Here is an 18609-nt window from a genome sequence, read left to right as displayed (position 1 = left end):
TGTGATGATGATCGCGTGATCATGACATCACACGCCGGTAGGAAGAGCGGCATGTCTAAATAGACTTATGATTCCATGTGGAAGTAAACCATGATTTTGAGTGAAACGCGTAGGTTTTTCTCCTGAGATGCCATGTATACCTATGCACCTTGCCTTTAAATATGTTTTTATTTGGAACTAAATAAAGAAAGGAGCCATTGAAACAACAATCTCCTGAAGCTGTGGTTTATATGTTGACTGCAGATCTGACTGTATTTTCAAGGCACCAGATCCCTTTATCCATTGAAATTTGATTTCTGATGTTAAAACTTACAGCAGGATGGAAATTGTCAGTTTCAGAACTTCTATTTTGAAATTATCTTGCTACATGACCATCTTAAAGGGCTTGTTCATGAAACAGTACCTTCTTTGTCCATGGTCCATTTAAAAAAAAAACACTTAGCCACAGAAAGAACATATTTATCAGTACTATGTAGAGTACTATGCTTTACAGTGTATGGCATATGATTATCTGTTTAAAGACGTTCTACAATTGATTCTCACGTTTCAGAAAAAAGCAGCCTTGGATCAGTATAAGATTCTTCTTTCAACGTTCTTTTAACTCATAGGGGGAGATTTATAATGTGCAGGTGCTCCTGTGCCACCGTATGATTGAGGCCACGCTATCCATTGTTGTGCCGGATACATCAAGAGGCGTAGTTTTGCGTAAAAACTTGCGAATGAAAGTTCACAGTTTTTTTCAAAAGAACATAGGCACTGGGTAGGAACATCCCATGCCCACCTTCTCCACCGGCTGCTGCGCCCCTCTACACTATTGTAATCACAGATTGCGCAAGAATTTCACTGCAAGAAAACTAGTGTAGAAGCAATGATAAATCTCCCCCATAATGTCTGATAATATGCGGAGAATCTGGTGCTGCACAGTTGCTACTGACAACTGCCCTCTCCGTATGTCGGAATCATTTTCCCTGAACTTAGTTTATAAGTCTGTTTTTCTGGGTGTAACTACTTGAAGGTAAAAAGAAACATTAAATGTTCTTCACCAAAATAAAAGGGATGATCCCCGAGCCTTCCAACATTCTTTAGTCTATTCCTAATAAGGAAAGTTTGTACAGTTCCAGTCCAGCTGAGAGACACAGAGTCCCATGTACGGGATTCTCTCTAATTTCTTCAGTTTTTCCTTAAAATCTGTGCTTTAGTACTTTAGAGAACCGTGTTTATTTTAATAGAATAGAGAAAGAATCTATTAGCAGCAGTGAAGTTTGATCTTCTGGTTCCAATAAGGATAGCTGAACAGAGGAAGCTAAAAGCGAGCAGCAAATCTGCAACTTTCCTAGTAGTGAATCTTGCCTTTCGGAAAGAAAACAAGACAGTATCCTGGGATTTATGGCTCCAGATGGCATTTTTTCTTCTTCACATGTGGCATAATTGGAATGAAGACTTTACATATGTATATGTTTTTGCCATTTGAGTTGACCCCCTTTCATGCCTGACATTATTTCAAAGGAAAGAAGCAAAGATGTTTAGTTGATGGGTAAGAAAGATTCATTTCTCTACCTTTGTTGTGTGAGATGCTGGCTTTCATTACCAAACGGAGTTAAGGCTGAGCCTTTGCACAGAAGGATGAACATACTCTGAACAAACGTCAGCATTATATATTTATTGAATGTACTACTTTTTAATGAAAATGTTTGTTATTGAAGATTATTGGTTCAATAATATAGGCTCTGCAAGATAGATAGGTGGATAAATAAAAGGCTTATTTATTCAAAAATTGGGTTATGGGTTACAAGTTAATTCTTACACTCATTTTACATTTTGCTGAAGGTTTTCTGATATTTTTTTTCCTTGTTAATCCAAAGTAGTAAAATGGTTGAATGTATATTTCATGCTGGTTTAAAAACATTTTCCATTACTACTAAAGGGTCAATAAGCGGTTCACTCCAAAAAGTGAGGGAGTTAATTTTACTTTTCTGGAGTGTCTAGGGTGGTGGAGAGGTGAGTGGTAAATCCAAATTGTCCCAGAAAGGACAATGTTTAGGTGCTAGGATTCCTCATTAGATGTAGGTACTGCAGGCAATATCAGAGTTGCCCACCCCCATAAATACTATTCTGGTATCCCTTGGTAATGCTGACCGGGCAGATTGTCTCTTCTTTTAATGTGTTTTTCTAAGTAAAAATATAGTGTATCATATATTTATATATAGTATATTCTGTATTATAATATATACGGTTTACCATCTTAACCACTTGAATTTATGAAAATAATGCAGTAAGTAGTTGATTATTCGGCAGCTTCTCTTTTAGTATTTCTGGCAATACTATCTCATATTCTCCATGAGTTTGGATAAAACGGTCACGGAAAATACTAGTTTATAGCAGTGCATTTTGAGATTATAGAAGAGGTCAGTCTGTAGCATTCATGAAGACAGTGTAATTAAAGTGCATGGGGTAATGTACCATGTCTTCTGAGTATTATAATTAAATGCACTGGAGACTAGTGGTCTGGTAAACAGTTTGCTGTGTTCATTGGGACAGACAGTGCATTCAGCTTTTATCAGTTCATCCCAGTTACAGCAATAAGAAGTTACTTTGGAGCAAAATCTCTGGTCATCGTATTCTTAGTATAAAGCTACCATGAACATCCATTTTATGATGTCACAGGCGCCAAGATTTGTAGGTCTGTTATTAGTACCCCTTTTCCCTTAAAAAAGACAGTGTCTAATATTGATTTTTGCCCCTTAAGCTGAAAATCAAAATGGAGTCTATCTTCTATACTGTTATGTAAGCAAACATGTTATCTTGTATGACTCTAGATGCACTAGATCTCATTTTCAGGGGGTGTTCTATTTTTCCATAAACAAGAATTTATATTTATTGCTACCCAAAAAAAAAAATCAACAATTAACACACTGTAGTCATGTAATCACAAACATCAACATAACCAGCATATCAATAATTTCTTGTGACTCTATTTCCATGTACAATAATCTCATTATTTTATTATTTTATAACTTTATTTTTATTGATTTTGTTCATAATAAACAGAAAAAGAATGTACATAAAGCATATTACATGTACTTGTCAATAACTTTTCCAACATACTTATAACTCTCCAAACTCTGAATTCCATGCTGTGTTTCATGTAACTCCATTTCTATTAGAATAATTGCCCCAAATCTCTCATGTTTTTAGCACTTTCCTTCAATGAGCCCTGCTTGTAGCACATTTGCAACGCAGCCATCGGAATTCCCTTGAATTCTTTGCTCATGTCACACCATCTTGCAGTATCTAAATGATCAATAAATGATCTACTAATACTAATGTATAGTGTGGCGGAGCTGTAGCAATAACTAGGACACTAGGTCTTGTTTTCAGGGGAGGCCTTATATTTGTAAGCTTCAATAAAATTTCACTAGGTATTATTTTCGGGGTGTGTCTTATTTAGAGGGAAACAGGGTACTAAGTGCTTATTAGGAATTATTAGAAAGTAATGGATGTTTGAAATGACAGCTACAAATGGAGCGCCAAAGATTATACTGACTGACACTGACTATAATGCAGTCTGTTGTTATGTCCATTATTTTGTTAGACAAAAAAGTCCTATAGAACTTTACCCATGTTTTTGATGGAATATGCAAATCTAACCTAGATAAATAATATTTTACATCTTTCTTATTAAAAGTATTGTCAGGTGCCCTGTCACTGTAAAATAGTGATGCAGGCACTTAAACATCATTCCTGGATGTTTTTATTACTTTTTATGCACAGAAATCCTTATTAGCATATTTAGTATGGCTTAACCCCTTGAAGGGGTTTGCCCATGAAAGAAAATTCTCATATTTCAATCCTGTATTCATGTTTACATAATAAAGATCATTTTTTACCCCTTACAGTTTTACTCCATTTTATTTCTGTTTTAGCTCCTTTCACTCCCTAGGCTGGTCAGAGTAAAATTGCAGAGTATGGACGGGGACTCTCTAAGCAGACACCTCATGATTCCTCTCGTTCTGTGTGCTGACAATGTGGTTAGATTCTCAGGGTACAGTTTAAATACACTTTCATTTAGCTTCTGAACATTGTACGAACACACTAAAAAGAGAGAAGAGACAGATCAGAGATGAAAAATAATGAGATCCATGAGATGCACATTACATATGACATTCACCCCTCTGCTATCACAGCCATTACATACTGTCAGCTCTACTATATCTCTCCCTACCTCTCCCCTGGATAAAGATCATATCTGCTTATAGCTTGTAGCTTTACTCTCCTTTTGCTGCTGTTTGCCGGCAGGAAGTCAGAGTATGTGTGTGTGCGCGCGTCCTGGATGCAAGGGCTAGAGGTAAAGATCAGCTCAGCTCATTGCAGTGTCAGAGATAAGAACAATATGTCTGCCGACCATAAAGTCAGAAGTTCCAGGGTCGGGTCCAGGGACAACTAAAATTGTGTACACCAGGACTGATAGAGACAGGTTGGACTTTTATCTGTGGAATGCTGTATTTTTTGTTAATAACAGTGAATTAGCAAATGTGTTATTTTGATACATTTAAGAATCTTGTCTTCGAGGGAAAACCCCATCGGCATCGGAAGAGTTAATGCTACCACCGATTGTGGGTAATACCCCACCTCTGTATGTTCAGCCTTAGCACCTCTGTACTGTACTTATACAATGCAGAGTGTGAAGGGGTTAAAAAACGTTTTACTGATATAGTGTAGTGTTTTGGAATGTGTCATGGACTTTATATAGTTCCCAGAGGGGTTTCTATCCCTGATCCATAAAATAGACAAGTTGTTTTTTTTTATTGTGGGAAATTCTCACTAAAAGCTCCAGTCACTCCCATTGAGAATCTGCAGTGCAGAGAAAACAACCAACTAGATTTGGGTAACATATATTTTTTACAAACCTACTATTTAATTAGTTTTGTTCTGAATATGTATATGCTACTTTAGATTTCCATAGTCTTAATTTACAATATATATACAGTACATCTTCCCTTGAAAGTTCCAGTTTTCTTTCGGGGGAAAAAACTGTTTGATACTAAAGTGATACCCTCCCATTTTGTTGCTTATGTGTTGAACACTTTTTCTTTCAAGAAAGTGCTGCATCATATTTTCTTATATATTCTTCTATCCTTTTTTTATTTTTTCAATTAATTTTGATTGATTTATATTTTTATTACAGTATGTCATTTTAAAAACTACAATCACAGTATTGGGGATGTGAAATTAACTCCTCCACAACTGTCATATGGCCATATACAGTGGGGAAAAAAGTACTTAGTCAGCCACCAATTGTGCAAGTTCTTAAAAAGATGAGAGAGACCTGTAATTGACATCATGTGTAACTATGAGAGACCTCAACTATAAGGTAACCTCAACAAAATGTGAAAACAAATCTTGAAAATGACATTGTCTGATTGCTAAAGAATTTATTTGAAAAATGATGGTGAAAAATAAGTACTCAATTACAAAAGTTCATCTCAATAAATTGTAATCTATGCTTTGTTGGCAATGACAACTTTCAATGTTGCTGGTATGTTGGCCCATTCCTCCATGCAGATCTCCTCTAGAGCAGTGATGTTTTGGAGCTCTCGCTGGGCAACACTGGGGAAAGCTCCCTCCAAAGGTTTTCTATGGGGTTGAGATCTGGAGACTGGCTAGGCCACTCCAGGACCTTGAAATGCTTCTTACAAAGCCACCCCTTCATTATCCCGGTGGTGTGCTTGGGATCATTGTCATGCTGAAAGACCCAGCCATGTTTCATCTTCAATGCCATTGCTGATGAAAGGAGGTTTTCACTAAAACATCTCACATACTGTACTATTGAGATGAACTTTTGTTATTAACTAAATGCTTATTTTCCACCATAATTTGTTCTTTGACCCCTTCCCGGTGCATGGAGAGGGCTCACGGGCCGAGGCTTACCGGTAACACCCGCGATCGGTAACACGTCGATCGCCGCCGGCAATGCTGCCAGCGGCTTCAAAAAGATGGCGCCGCATGGGGAGCAGCGATCCGTTGCCATGGTAGCCCCGGGTATTCCGAATACCTGAGGCTACTTCGTTTTAAACCATGCATTACAATGTGCTAAATCCACATATACTGCCATACAGTAGTATGGCAGTATATGATAGGATGAATCAGACTACCTAGGGTTAGAGTACCCTAGGGAGTCTGAAAAATAGTAAAAGTAAAAATAAAAAAATGTTAAAAAAAAAATTATAATAAAAAACCCTAAAAATTCAAATCACCCCCCTTTCCCTAGAACTGATATAAAAATAAATAAACAGTAAAAATCATAAACACATTAGGTATCGCCGCGTCTGAAAATGCCCGATCTATCAAAATATAATAACTGCGTTTAACCCCGTAACGGAAAATAGTGGCCAAATTCGAAAATGCCATTTTTTTGCCATTTTGAAAAATATAAAAAAATTAATAAAAAGTGATCAAAAGGTCGCACAGTCCCAAACATTATAGCAATGAAAACGCCATCAAAATTCGCAAAAAATGACACTACCCACAGCTCCGTACACCAAAGTATGAAAAAGTTATTGGCGCCAGAAGATGGCAAAATTTAAAAATAATATTTTGTACAGGAGGTTTTCATTTTTTTAAATGTATGAAAACATTATAAAACCTATACAAATTTGGTATCCACGTGATCGTACAGAACCTCTGGGACGCAGAGTGAAAGCTGTAAGATCCAAGCCCACAAGAAAACGTCGCAAATGTGGTTTTTCACCATTTTCACTGCATTTGGAATTTTTTTCCCGCTTTCCAGTACACGCCATGAAATATTAAATACCGTCACTATGAAGTGCAATTTGTTTTGCAGAAAATAAGCCATAACACAGCTCTTTATGTGGAAAAATAAAAAAGTTATAGATTTTTGAATTTGGTGAGGGAAAAATGGAAGTGAAAAAACTAGTCGTTAAGGGGTTAACAATCACACAATGATGTCAATGAAGTTTCTCTCATCTCTTTAAGTGGGAGAACTTGCTCAATTGCTGGCTGACTAATTACTTTTTTTCCCCACTGCACATCCTCTTTGCACATGCCCATGCAGAAAGGACCTTTATTAACGTCATGACAGTGGACTAATGTTGAAGTAAAACATTTTGATTTTTACATACAGCTTTCTATTTCCAAGATTTCCACACAAAATTCTTATATCATTTTAAAGGGGAGATTCTCCTGTTTATATGACAGAAGAATTGTGTTTCTACGTTCCAAGCTTCAGGAGATATAGGGTTTTTGAAATGTGTCCCCTACAGCCTGTCAGCTGAAGGCAGAAGCTGCAGGAAAGACCTGCAGATGGTGCATGTACTTGTTCAATTCTGCAAACTGTAAGGAAAACTTGGAGAAAGGATGTAATGATGCTGTACATATTTATAACATATTTTGATAAAAGTTTATTCAGTTGTACTACTCATTAAAACAAAAATTACCAAAAAGCTTATTTTTTCACATTTGTAGGTATTTATGAGCTAATTTTATAGACAAAAATATGAATTTAATAAAACTATTCTATCAAATCTCACAAAAGAAGTACATAACAGAACTGCAAAAATTTACCTGGTCATTCAGGCACCAATGACCTTCAGTCACAAAGGGGTTAAGCCAAAATGGAAAAGCCATGTGAGAAACTAAGCGCCCTCCTTGAATGAATAGATTTTAGTACCACACTAGGCTGCAGTAACAAAGTACCATATATACTCGTGTATAAGCCGAGTTTTTCAGCACAAAAAATGTGCTGAAAAACGTCCCCTCGGCCTATACACGAGTCTATTACAAAAAAAATTACCCACTTAAAAAAAATAAACATAAATACTCACCCTCCGATGTCGGCGCGGCTCCCCGATGTCCCCGACATCAGCGTGTCCTGTCTTCTTTTTTCTCCTCGGCTCCTCTTCTCTCTTCTTTCTTCTGTCATGGATGCGGCCATGTTTTCTTCGTGGCCGCGCATACTATGACGTCAGCAGCGGCCGCGTCATAGTAGGGCGGCACGGTGGCTGAGTGGGTAGCGCTTCTGACTTGCAGCACTGGGGTTCTGGGTTCAAATCCCACCCAGGTCAACATCTGCAAAGAGTTTGTATGTTCTCTCTGTGTTTGCGTGGGTTTCCTCCAGGTTCTCCGGTTTCCTCCCACACTCCAAAACATACTGGTAGGTTGTTTAGATTGTGAGCCCCATGGGGACAGGGACCAATTTGACATGCTTTGTGCAGCGCTGCGTAATCTGTGTGCGCTATATAAATAAAGAATTATTATTATTATATGCGCATGCTAGAAGAAAACATGGCCGCGTCCATGCCGGAAGAAAGAAGAGAGAAGAGGAGCCACGGAGAAGAAAGAAGACGGGGCGCGCTGACATCGGAGGATGAGTATTTAAGTTTATTTTTTTAAGGGTCGTGGGGGCAGGCTGGCTGTATACTACTAGGGGCTTGCTGTATACTACTAGGGGCTTGCTGTATACTACTAGGGGCTGCTGTATACTACTAGGGGCTTGCTGTATACTACTAGGGGCTGCTGTATACTACTAGGGGCTTGCTGTATACTACTAGGGGCTTGCTGTATACTACTAGGGGCTGCTAAATACTACATGGGGGCTGGCAGGTCGTATACTACTGGGGGCTAGTAGGCTGTATACTACTGGGGGGTTTGACCAATGCATTTACCACCCTCAGCTTATACTCAAGTCAGTAGTTTTTCCCAGTTTTTGGTGGTAAAATTAGGGGTCTCGGCTTATACTCGGGTCGGCTTATACTCGAGTGTATACAGTAATCATTTTCTTTAGGTCCATCACATTGTTCTGGAGGAATTGCAGCCCACTTTTCTGTAGAAGAAGTTGATTTAGTTCATCTCTTTGTTTGTGTGGGTTTCCTCCGAGTCCTCTGGTTTCCTCCCACACTCCAAAAACATACTGGTAGGTTGATTAGATTGGGAGCCCCACTGGGGAATGGGACTGATTTGGCAAGCTCTTGGTTGCACTGCATAGTCTGTATGCGCTGTATAAATAAAGAATTATTATTATAAGACTTGTGGGCATAAACCATTTTTTGCCTGCATTAGATATTGGAGAGGTGGTTTTGCTTTATCAACTCAGTAACTGTCAGAAACCTTGGTTCTGTGTCTCTAAAACAAGCAAAATATCATCACATTTCAACCACCAATTGGTATGAGGTGTTTTAACATACATTGTTTTGTATTCACTAAATGGTCACCCATCTCTACTTTGGTCACATCTGTCCAAAGGACATTTTTCCTTAAACTAAGCTTTTTTTTTGTTCAGCCTTTTTCCTATTGAACTTGAAGATCTGACATACTTTAGTCTGAATTTATTTTTCTTTCAGTCCTTAAGCATGATAAATGTATTAGAAAGATGCCCGTAATGTCCACAGTTAACATCATAAAGGTCATGTGTGCTTATTTTTCCTCCATAAAACAGTTAATAAATTCCTGCATATTTTTTTCCACATTCTCAATTGCAAATAATGAAAATTTTAGAGAATAATGTTTTGCTTAAAAGAATCCAAGGCACCTTAGTGACCGCCAGGGGTCTTTTAATGACAAACTATGCAGCTACTTTGTCTTTTAGTCTTGCTGCAGTAACTCTTGTGCATCGCCATTCTAGCAGAAGCAGGTCAGGTCCCTGGCTGACATAGACAGCATGAGAGCAAAGATAAAAGTGCTTCATAACCTCCTCTGTCATCTCCTTTTTATATTGCATATAATAGCAGAAAATGAGCACTCTATGCAGTCAACGGAAGTGGCAGTGCCCTGACTTGATAAATCTGTCAGTGAATATTGTCACTATAATGTGCTGTTTTTCCTTGCTCCTATAGAATACTTCGAAACTACTATGGCTTTATGGAGAACATACCGTATGTTATGGATACATTGTATTCATATATACAAATAAAAAGGAAAAAGCTTGGGGCAACAAAAAATGATGCTATCTTATTTGAGATGAGATAATGCATATGGAATATTAAACCAATTGTAATACAATTCATTTAAGTGCATTATTTTTATATCAATTTGCACATTAAAAGACAAATTACTCTATGCAAAATGTGTTATCTTCTATATAGCTTATGCTCAATAAATTGATAAATAGAAGTTAACCACCAAATACTTCTGTCAATTACCGCACTTCAGGTCTGTACATTAAAGGGTTAAGAAAAATTCTTAAAACAGAACGGCCTGTAATTTGTTTATAATCATATTCTACTATACAGTATGTCACAACTACAAAAGAAAATAATGGAAAGAAGTCTGGCTGAAAATATGAGGTCAGGGGTAGGAACAGGATTGATAGACCTTGTTTCTTTTCACAGTAAATTCTTAATGCCTAGAAGTAACTTTACTGCATGGTGTACTCTGCACTTATGTTGAACTCATTGGTTTACAATACCAATTAAATAATCATCAAAGAACTTCCAGCCACAGGAACGCTGGAGGCTGATCTTCTTGACTAGAGAGTTTACTATTGACGGTAGAGAATGAAAACCTGGAGCCATCTTTTATCCAGTGCTTCATTTTATGGTGCTATGATCTCATAGCTGGAGGAGTGTTAGGACCACACACATCTCAAACCACAAGACTAATAGCACCTACAGCTTGTATTACAGTGCTAATACAACTCAAGCCAGTTGGAGTAAATTATTTTTGTTAATTGAAAACTGTTATTAATCCACACAAGAAGGTTTAGAATATTACTGATGGCACCAGCCAAAATAGAAGGCATGAGTTCAGATTTACAAAGAAAAGTAACAGTAGTATAAAGGAGACAGCATATACGATTTGGGTGATATGAATATTTAGGTTATCTATACATAGAAAGCATAATTCATAATGTATCATTGAAAGCTCATTGATAACCACAATTATTGGAGTTCTGCCCCTGGGGCACTGTTCAGTCTATGAAATATGGACACCACATATTTATTCCACAGACTGAATACATTCCTCTGATTAAAGACTATGAAAACACCATAGTAAGGTCTGTTTGGTAGTGGAATAAAGGTTTTAGTGAAACAAACCTTAAAGGGGACCTTTAAGTAGACAGTTGTCTACTAGATTTATAAACTCCACCTCTTCTTACTCTTCTAAACTACACTCTTCTTAATCAAGTCGATAGGATCTTTGTATATTACAAGATAGTGTATAAAACCAAACTTATAAATCAGGTTCCGCTTATTGTTCAAAAGTAACGCATTTCGCTCCAGAACATGTAGCCTCGAGAAGGTCCATGTTCTGTCCCGCAGAGAAAATGCAGGTTTAGGCTACATTCAGACAGCCGTACCGTAGCACGGAGGGCACACGACTGCGCCGCTCACCCCCGTCCCTCTCCTCTGGAATATATGGTGCACAGCGCCGTAATCCATTGAAAGATAGGACATGTCTTGTATGTACGGCTGCACGTGTGCTGCACTGTACCGCTCCCATTGGGCACCGTGCACCCGTTGCTGTCAATGGGGGACGTATATATCGGCCGTATATACGTCCCCCATAGGTTCTTTTGAATGTAGCCTTACACAGTGTACATTCATCCACCGGTTACCATGAAACACGGATGATGTGATACTATGTAATCGGCTTGCAGGACTCTTATTATTCGCACTTTTATCAAGTTCAACCAGGTAAGAGACCACCTGTACACTTATACACAAATTTCCTTTATACAACTATAATACACTAGGAGAGCTCTCCTTTTTTTGTCTTTGACTTTATCCTTTATTGTCAGGGGTTATTAACAAAAGTTATCTTAGCTGTACAACCCTTTGAAAACTGAACTATTTATAGATTCATTTCAGGTTCAATATCAGATAGCATTTTCTAAAAACCAAATATACTCTTAGAGCTTCTCCCTTCCTTTTAACATCCTGTATATATGACATGGACCTCCTGATTATAGAGTAGTTCTTTGCCTAGCAAAGGTCATAAACCAAATAATTTAGAAAATTTACATAACATCCGTGGGTTGACCTCCAGAACGAAAGCAAACATCTAATAGTGAACAGATACTAAGGCCCCATGCACACAACTATCGGGGAGATGTATGTACGGCCGCTGGCCGGCAATGGGCGAATGGAGCCATATGTTGCCGGACATGTCCTATCTTTCCCCATGTTATGGCGCAGTGCGGCGTGCATCACTATGGAGAGGGGAGGGGTCACCCCACCTCCTCTCCATGGTGCCGAAAGTATGCCCATCCAGCTACGACCTAGGCATACGTTCGTGTGAATGTAGCCTTAGTGGGATATACCATCTTCATACTAGTGGAAGGTCATAGCACTGGGCTATGTACAAATGTATATGATTTCTGGATAACTATGTGTTACTTCAGTACTGATCAATTCTTATTTTACTTGGCTTATAAATGCTGCTAGAACAATAATTCACCTAGCCTTTCTTTCTTTAATTTCTTTTATAAATGGACTTTTACGTCTTGAGCCATACATGGTTGTTATTTAGGTGCATTCGTTTAGCATATTTGTAAGAATACAATGTCACATGAGTTCATATGCATACTAAATGCATTTAGTGGGCAAACATGGCAGTTTGACCACCCACGTGTGTAGTGTGTGGGGTCTACTTAGGGTCTACTTAAGGGAAGATACAATGATAACATCTGCAGCTTAAATAATAAATCTGTGTAAATTAAGAGATTGTGCAAAATACGATCCAAACAAGCCATATAAGTGTTCTCCTCAAGTTTATGTTTAACATTACTATAAATCATGTCATGTTGAGGATAGCAGCCTTTACATGTCCCCAGTGTATGTCTTTATCTACTAATAATATACATGTATGTGGCACATTGTTTGCACTCAAGGTGAACTTCTCAGCATGAAACTATAGTCCAATGAGCACAAAGAGCTGAGAAAATAAATATTTATTTTTGTGGCAAAACATTGTACAGGATATTCTATGTAATTAAATTGATGCTCTTTCTTTGCTCAGGAGTAATGTGGTGATTAGAGATAGTAGCCATTAAACAGCATTAAAAGTTGACATCTTGTAAATATGCAAATACGTATTCCAGGATGGAATAAGGAAAACATTTCTTCTCAGCTTGTAAGGCAATCCCCTTAACATCAAGCATGATTTTTTTCAGCAAGCCTAATGACATGCGCAGAATAAAGCCAAAACCTTATATCTACCCCATAAGGAAAAGTTTTCTGATTGTAGAAAGCACATATCTTTGCATCTCCTCAGTAGTGTAGGTTACTGGTTTACTGAGTGGAAGTTTGGAGGCTAGGTCGAGGAAGAAAGAAGACTCCTAAGGGAGACTTTACCATTAAACGCCATCTACCACCAAGATGAAGGATTGTAAACCAAGCACTCTGGCATACTGTTTGGTTTCTTATGCCCTTGTTTTTAAGAAAAAAAATCTTTAGAAATCATGCAAATTGGACATAGGTGTTAATGGGACTTGGAGCCCCTCAGGTTTATTTGCATAACTTTAAAAGCCTTTTTTGTAAAAAACAGGGCATAAGAAGCTAAAAGAAGAGCAGAAATCTGGCAGATGGGGTACACACCAGTATGTCAGTGTGCTTGGTTTAAAAGCCTTCATCCTGGTGGTAGATGTCCTTTAAAGAATGTGGAGGAATACAGCCATTGATGCTCCTCTGTTTAATTCAGGGAAATGTACCTGTGTTGTTATTATCATCACCATCATTATCTACTCTCTGCTAGCTATTCCTCTTTCCTCCCTCCCTTATGCAGAGTTGACAGAGATTTGTTTGGAGCACATGTTCAGCTAAGGGCTACATGATGAGAGTGGGAGGAGAAGAAAATGATAATGATTGCAGCCTAATCACAGATGTCCTCATGACTCAATAATTATACAGTACTAATCTTTATTTATATAGCACCATCATATTCTGCAGTGCTTTAAAATTCATAGGGGACATATACTATATAATATTACATTACAGAGTACAAATAGTCATATGGAACAATAGGAGTGGAGGCCCTGCAGTTTGCTGGCAATGAGCTGGGTATACTTTTATATACTTTTACAAGTGAGTGTAACCACTAATGTTAATTATAAAAGCAAATTGGAAATTAGTATTAAATGGCGATAGGAACCTTCCAAAGGATTCTATTGATAGGTTCCCTTTATTCAGCCAGGCTCATGCCATTTTTTTAATTATTAATTTATTATTTTAGATAAAACAATTGTGTAGAAATGGCATAACATTCATGGTGATGTCTCCTGCGACATTGTCTACAGTAAAATAGATAATAGAAGAAGAAAATTACTCATAAACAAATGAAAAAAAAACATTAAAGAAGGTCAAGGTGTCCATTTGGCTTGTGGAAAAAGAAGAGTAAAAAAACGGAAATGCAAAAATGTAAAAGGACTAGAGATGAGCGAGTATACTCGTCCGAGTATACTGCTCGGTCGAGTATTAGCATACTCGGACCGGCTCGTTACTCGGACGAGTATCTCGCCGGCTCGAGATCGAGCAGTAAATTAATAAAATAAATTGAATAAAAGTATTTTTATTGTAAAAAAAAAATATTACAAATGTTTGCAGATGTTTTACTTGTAAGAACACATTGAAATAACACTATTCTTCACTTTCCAGGTGTTCCAGGGAGACCCGAGCATTTTTTTAATAAAACTGAACAGTAAAAGAACAGTGCAAAAAAAAAATTCCAGATGTTTGCAGATGTTTTACTTGTAAGAACACATTGAAATAACACTATTCTTCACTTTGCAGGTGTTCGCGCGTGTCTCCCGCTAAGTTAGGAGATGTTCGGAACATCTGGAATGTGAAGAATATTGTTCTTTCAATGTGTCCTGCACTTAAATGTTCGTGTATTCACTGTTTTTAATGTTTTAATTCTATTCTTCACTTTGCAGCTGTGCGCGCGTATCTCCGAACCTATCGGGAGACACGCGCGCACACCTGCAATGTGAAGAATAGAATTAAAACATTAAAAACAGTGAAAACACAAACATTTAAGGGCAGAACACATTGATATAACACTATTCTTCACTTTGCAGATGTGCGGGCGTATCTCCGAACCTATCGGGAGACACGCGCGCACACCTGCAATGTGAAGAATAGAATTAAAACATTAAAAACAGTGAACACAGGAACATTTAAGTGCAGAACACATTGAAATAACACTATTCTTCACATTCCAGATGTTTGTGCACATCTCCTAACTTAGCGGGAGACACGCGCGAACACCTGCAAAGTGAAGAATAGTGTTATTTCAATGTGTTCTTACAAGTAAAACATCTGCAAACATCTGGAATTTTTTTTTTGCACTGTTCTTTTACTGTTCAGTTTTATTAAAAAAATGCTCGGGTCTCCCATTGACTTCAATGGGGCTCGTTATTCGAGACGAGCACTCGAGCATCTGGAAAAGTTTGTCTCGAATAACGAGCACCCGAGCATTTTAGTGCTCGCTCATCTCTAAAAAGGACCTGTTGTAAAAAAGGTTTAACAAATCATCGAATGAGGATGGATTTGGCTGTGCCCAATGATGGTGTATAACTGCTACCAAATAGTAAACTATGAAATCCATCCTGTGCAGGTTTGTAGTCTTTGGTGAGTCTAGAAAGGAGCATTTCATCTACCCCGAGTTTAGTCTTAATTGCTTCCATGCTATGCAGGGAGACAGTATCCTTTGCGTATGTGCACAAAGTTCCCAAAAAAGAAACAAGATCATTGGTAAATACTTGGTTGTAAAAGATAGTTTACTCTAATGGGACACTACATAACCATTGGAAAGGACATTTATTTTTTTTGTACATAGATGACAAATCATTGCACAACACTCATTAGGATCAGATGTTTAATTTGATGTTTGTATTCGTAGGTACATTGGATTTTAGCAAAAATACTTTTTTTGAACAGTCAATGCGGATTGGTGTTTGTCCGAACAAGGATGTGGCTTCCCTATTAGTTTTAAAGTAAATGATTATAATAATTCCAAAATAATAATGCCCATGAAATACATGATTAGTATTTATCAATTTAGAACCCTGGGCCTGCTTTCAATCTTTCATATTGCTTATGTCAGTTTCATGGTATTCAACACACATGGCATTGTTACATAAAAACTGAATCCACATTAAAGAATCTGTTCTGTTTTATCTGCCAGATGAGAGTATTATAATTGCAAAGGAGCTATAAGACTTATAATATAAGTTAAGCTGTGTGTAGGTGCAAACATTTTTTTATAAAAATGATTTAGCAATCAAAGCTGATTGGATTGTTCCAATGAATTGGGGAAAATATAATTTGTGTTATGTTATATAATAATAATGTTTATATCTCCTGCTTGAATAACACCTCCTGCACAATTAAGCAACTTTCTAAATAGTCTTCATTTTGTTGCTGTAGATACAATGAAAACGTAATTAGTTATCCTACTTCAGACATAAATTCACCAACAACTGTCTCTTACCTTGTTGGCTCACTCTGCTTTATCCTTACTTTCTATCAGAGTAAAATGTAACAGTCATAATAATAATCTTTCATAAGGTGTAGGTGTGTATCGAGCTACATAGTAGCACTTCTAGGCGCCCAGGTTTAAAAACCCAATGAGGACGCCGGGTTTCATAGGCAAGATAAAGTGCTAGGTGCGCGAAACGATTCGTCCTTTAAAAACGCTCCTGTGTAACCATGCTCTTCTCCCTGTGGTGCATGCTGTCTTTTTATGATGTAAAGAAATAAAGAAGATAAATTTTAAATATGTGGTGAGTGCCAACCTTCTCTTTTTCTCCTTTTCATTAATAATCTTCATTTATATAGATGGCTGTATATTCTGGGGAACATATACAAATAAAATAAAGTAAAGTATGAGGATGAGGGGGAAGAAGAATAAGGAGCTTGTACAATGGTCCAGCCATTTTTATAAGGGGATGGAATAAAAATAAGTTAATAAATAAAAAATGCTGCTGCTTGAATTAGCCATCAGCCACCATCTTATGTACAAAGTCCAAAGTTAGTAGGACCGCAGAGAAGCATTTTCTGGTTAACAGACAGGGGGAGTACCCAGAATTGGTTAATGAAGTTTCAGTTGCATGCAGTTAACGAGTGTGATAGGCCTGCCCAAATAAATGAGTTTTATGAGTACGTTTGAAGCATTGGGGGTTGGATTTTAGTCTGATAGTTTGACTGATTAGTCTGATTAGTGCTACGTTGAGAATAGATTGTAGAGGAGAGAGTTTAGTAAGTGGAAGACCGATTAGCAAGGAGCTCTAGTAGCTCCAGAGTGAATCAGAACGACAATTAGAGTTTAAAAGGTTTCAATTGTAAGAAATGGTCGAATTCTAGAAATGTTTTTAAAGTGCATCCAGCAAGAGCAAGAAAGATATTGAATGTACGGTGCAAAGCAGAGGTCATAGTCCAGCACAACCATAAGACAGCAGGGCCTGCTGCCTCGGGGTTATGATGACATCACAGACAGAATGTAAGTAGTAGTACTACATTTCACAAGATGTAGGGATAGAAAAATGTTGTCTGTATTTGGTATAGAATATCTACTGATCTAGACTTAGATATTATAGTAATAATAATAATAATAATCTTTATTTATGTAGAGCCATCAAATTCCTTAGCACTTTAAAAGTAATGTTGACATACTTCACAAATAAAGACCCAAATATATAAATCAAGCACTAGAACATAAGGATAGGCTCACATCTGGACCATTAGGCAAACAAAATTTTGTTAATACAAAGAAAAATCTGCAGTTTATGTTTAACTTTAATCATCTGCTCGCCATCTAGCTCTAGGCTCTGGCTATTAATATTGTTCTCATTAGTGATATTTAATCAGCTTAATGTATGACCTAATTTTAATTTTGTTATGTATATGGTAATAAAGCACTAATTTCCCTTTTAAACCCCAAAAAAATCCTTTACAGTATTTTTATCTTAAATGTTTTCTGTATTTCATTACCAAAGCCGTTATGGTATGTATCTTAATAAACATAATGGGGCAGATTTACTTACCCGGTCCATTCGAGATCCAGCGGTGCATTCTCTGCGGTGGATTTGGGTCCGGCCAGGATTCACTGAGGTAGTTCCTCCGACATCCACCAGGTGGCGCTGCTGTGCTGGAGTTCCCCGGAATGCACTGATCTTCACCAAGCCGGACCAAGTGAAGGTAAGTGCGAGTCCCGTGACACTTTTCTTTTTTTTAAATGTGGCGGTTTTTCCGAATCCATTGGGTTTTTGTTTGGCCGATGCGCCACAATCTGATCGCGTGCGCCAAAATCCCAGGGCAATTCATGGAAAATCGGCACAAATTGGTAATATTCGGGTAACACGTTGGGAAAACGCGAATCGGGCCTTTAGTAAATGACCCCCAATGTGAAAACCACATCAGATTTCTTTTGAAAGACTGTATTAAAGGTTAACTGTAGATATGGAGAAATGAGGATTTATCTTGTGCCAACGAATGGTGCTTGATGTTAACACTGCCACTCCTGCCACATCAGATACACTTGGAGGCTGCAGGCTATGGCTAGTACGCAGGAACTTAGTTCTCATGATGGCTAGGGGTCTGGCTGCTGAAACCAAAGCAAGTCATAAATGCTCCTGGTAGCTCAATTTATTCTCTATGG

General features: G+C 37.7%; 1 protein-coding gene across 3 annotated transcripts in view; it reads left to right on the top strand.

Moving 5' to 3' along the window:
* ARHGAP6 (Rho GTPase activating protein 6) overlaps positions 1-18609 on the top strand; it is a 381778-nt gene that overhangs the window by 297692 nt on the left and 65477 nt on the right. Inside the window, exon 1 of one of the 3 annotated variants that reach the window (XM_072135937.1) lies at positions 1139-1534. The exons of the other annotated variants lie outside the window; for them this stretch is intronic. The gene's annotated coding sequence lies outside the window, so the exon portion shown is untranslated. Of the gene's footprint in view, positions 1-1138; positions 1535-18609 lie in introns of those variants that run through there. 3 annotated transcript variants of the gene reach the window in all.

Source organism: Engystomops pustulosus, chromosome 2 (genome assembly GCF_040894005.1).
Source record: "Engystomops pustulosus chromosome 2, aEngPut4.maternal, whole genome shotgun sequence".
NCBI lineage: Eukaryota > Metazoa > Chordata > Amphibia > Anura > Leptodactylidae > Engystomops > Engystomops pustulosus.
This window is presented reverse-complemented; position numbering and strand designations above follow the sequence as displayed.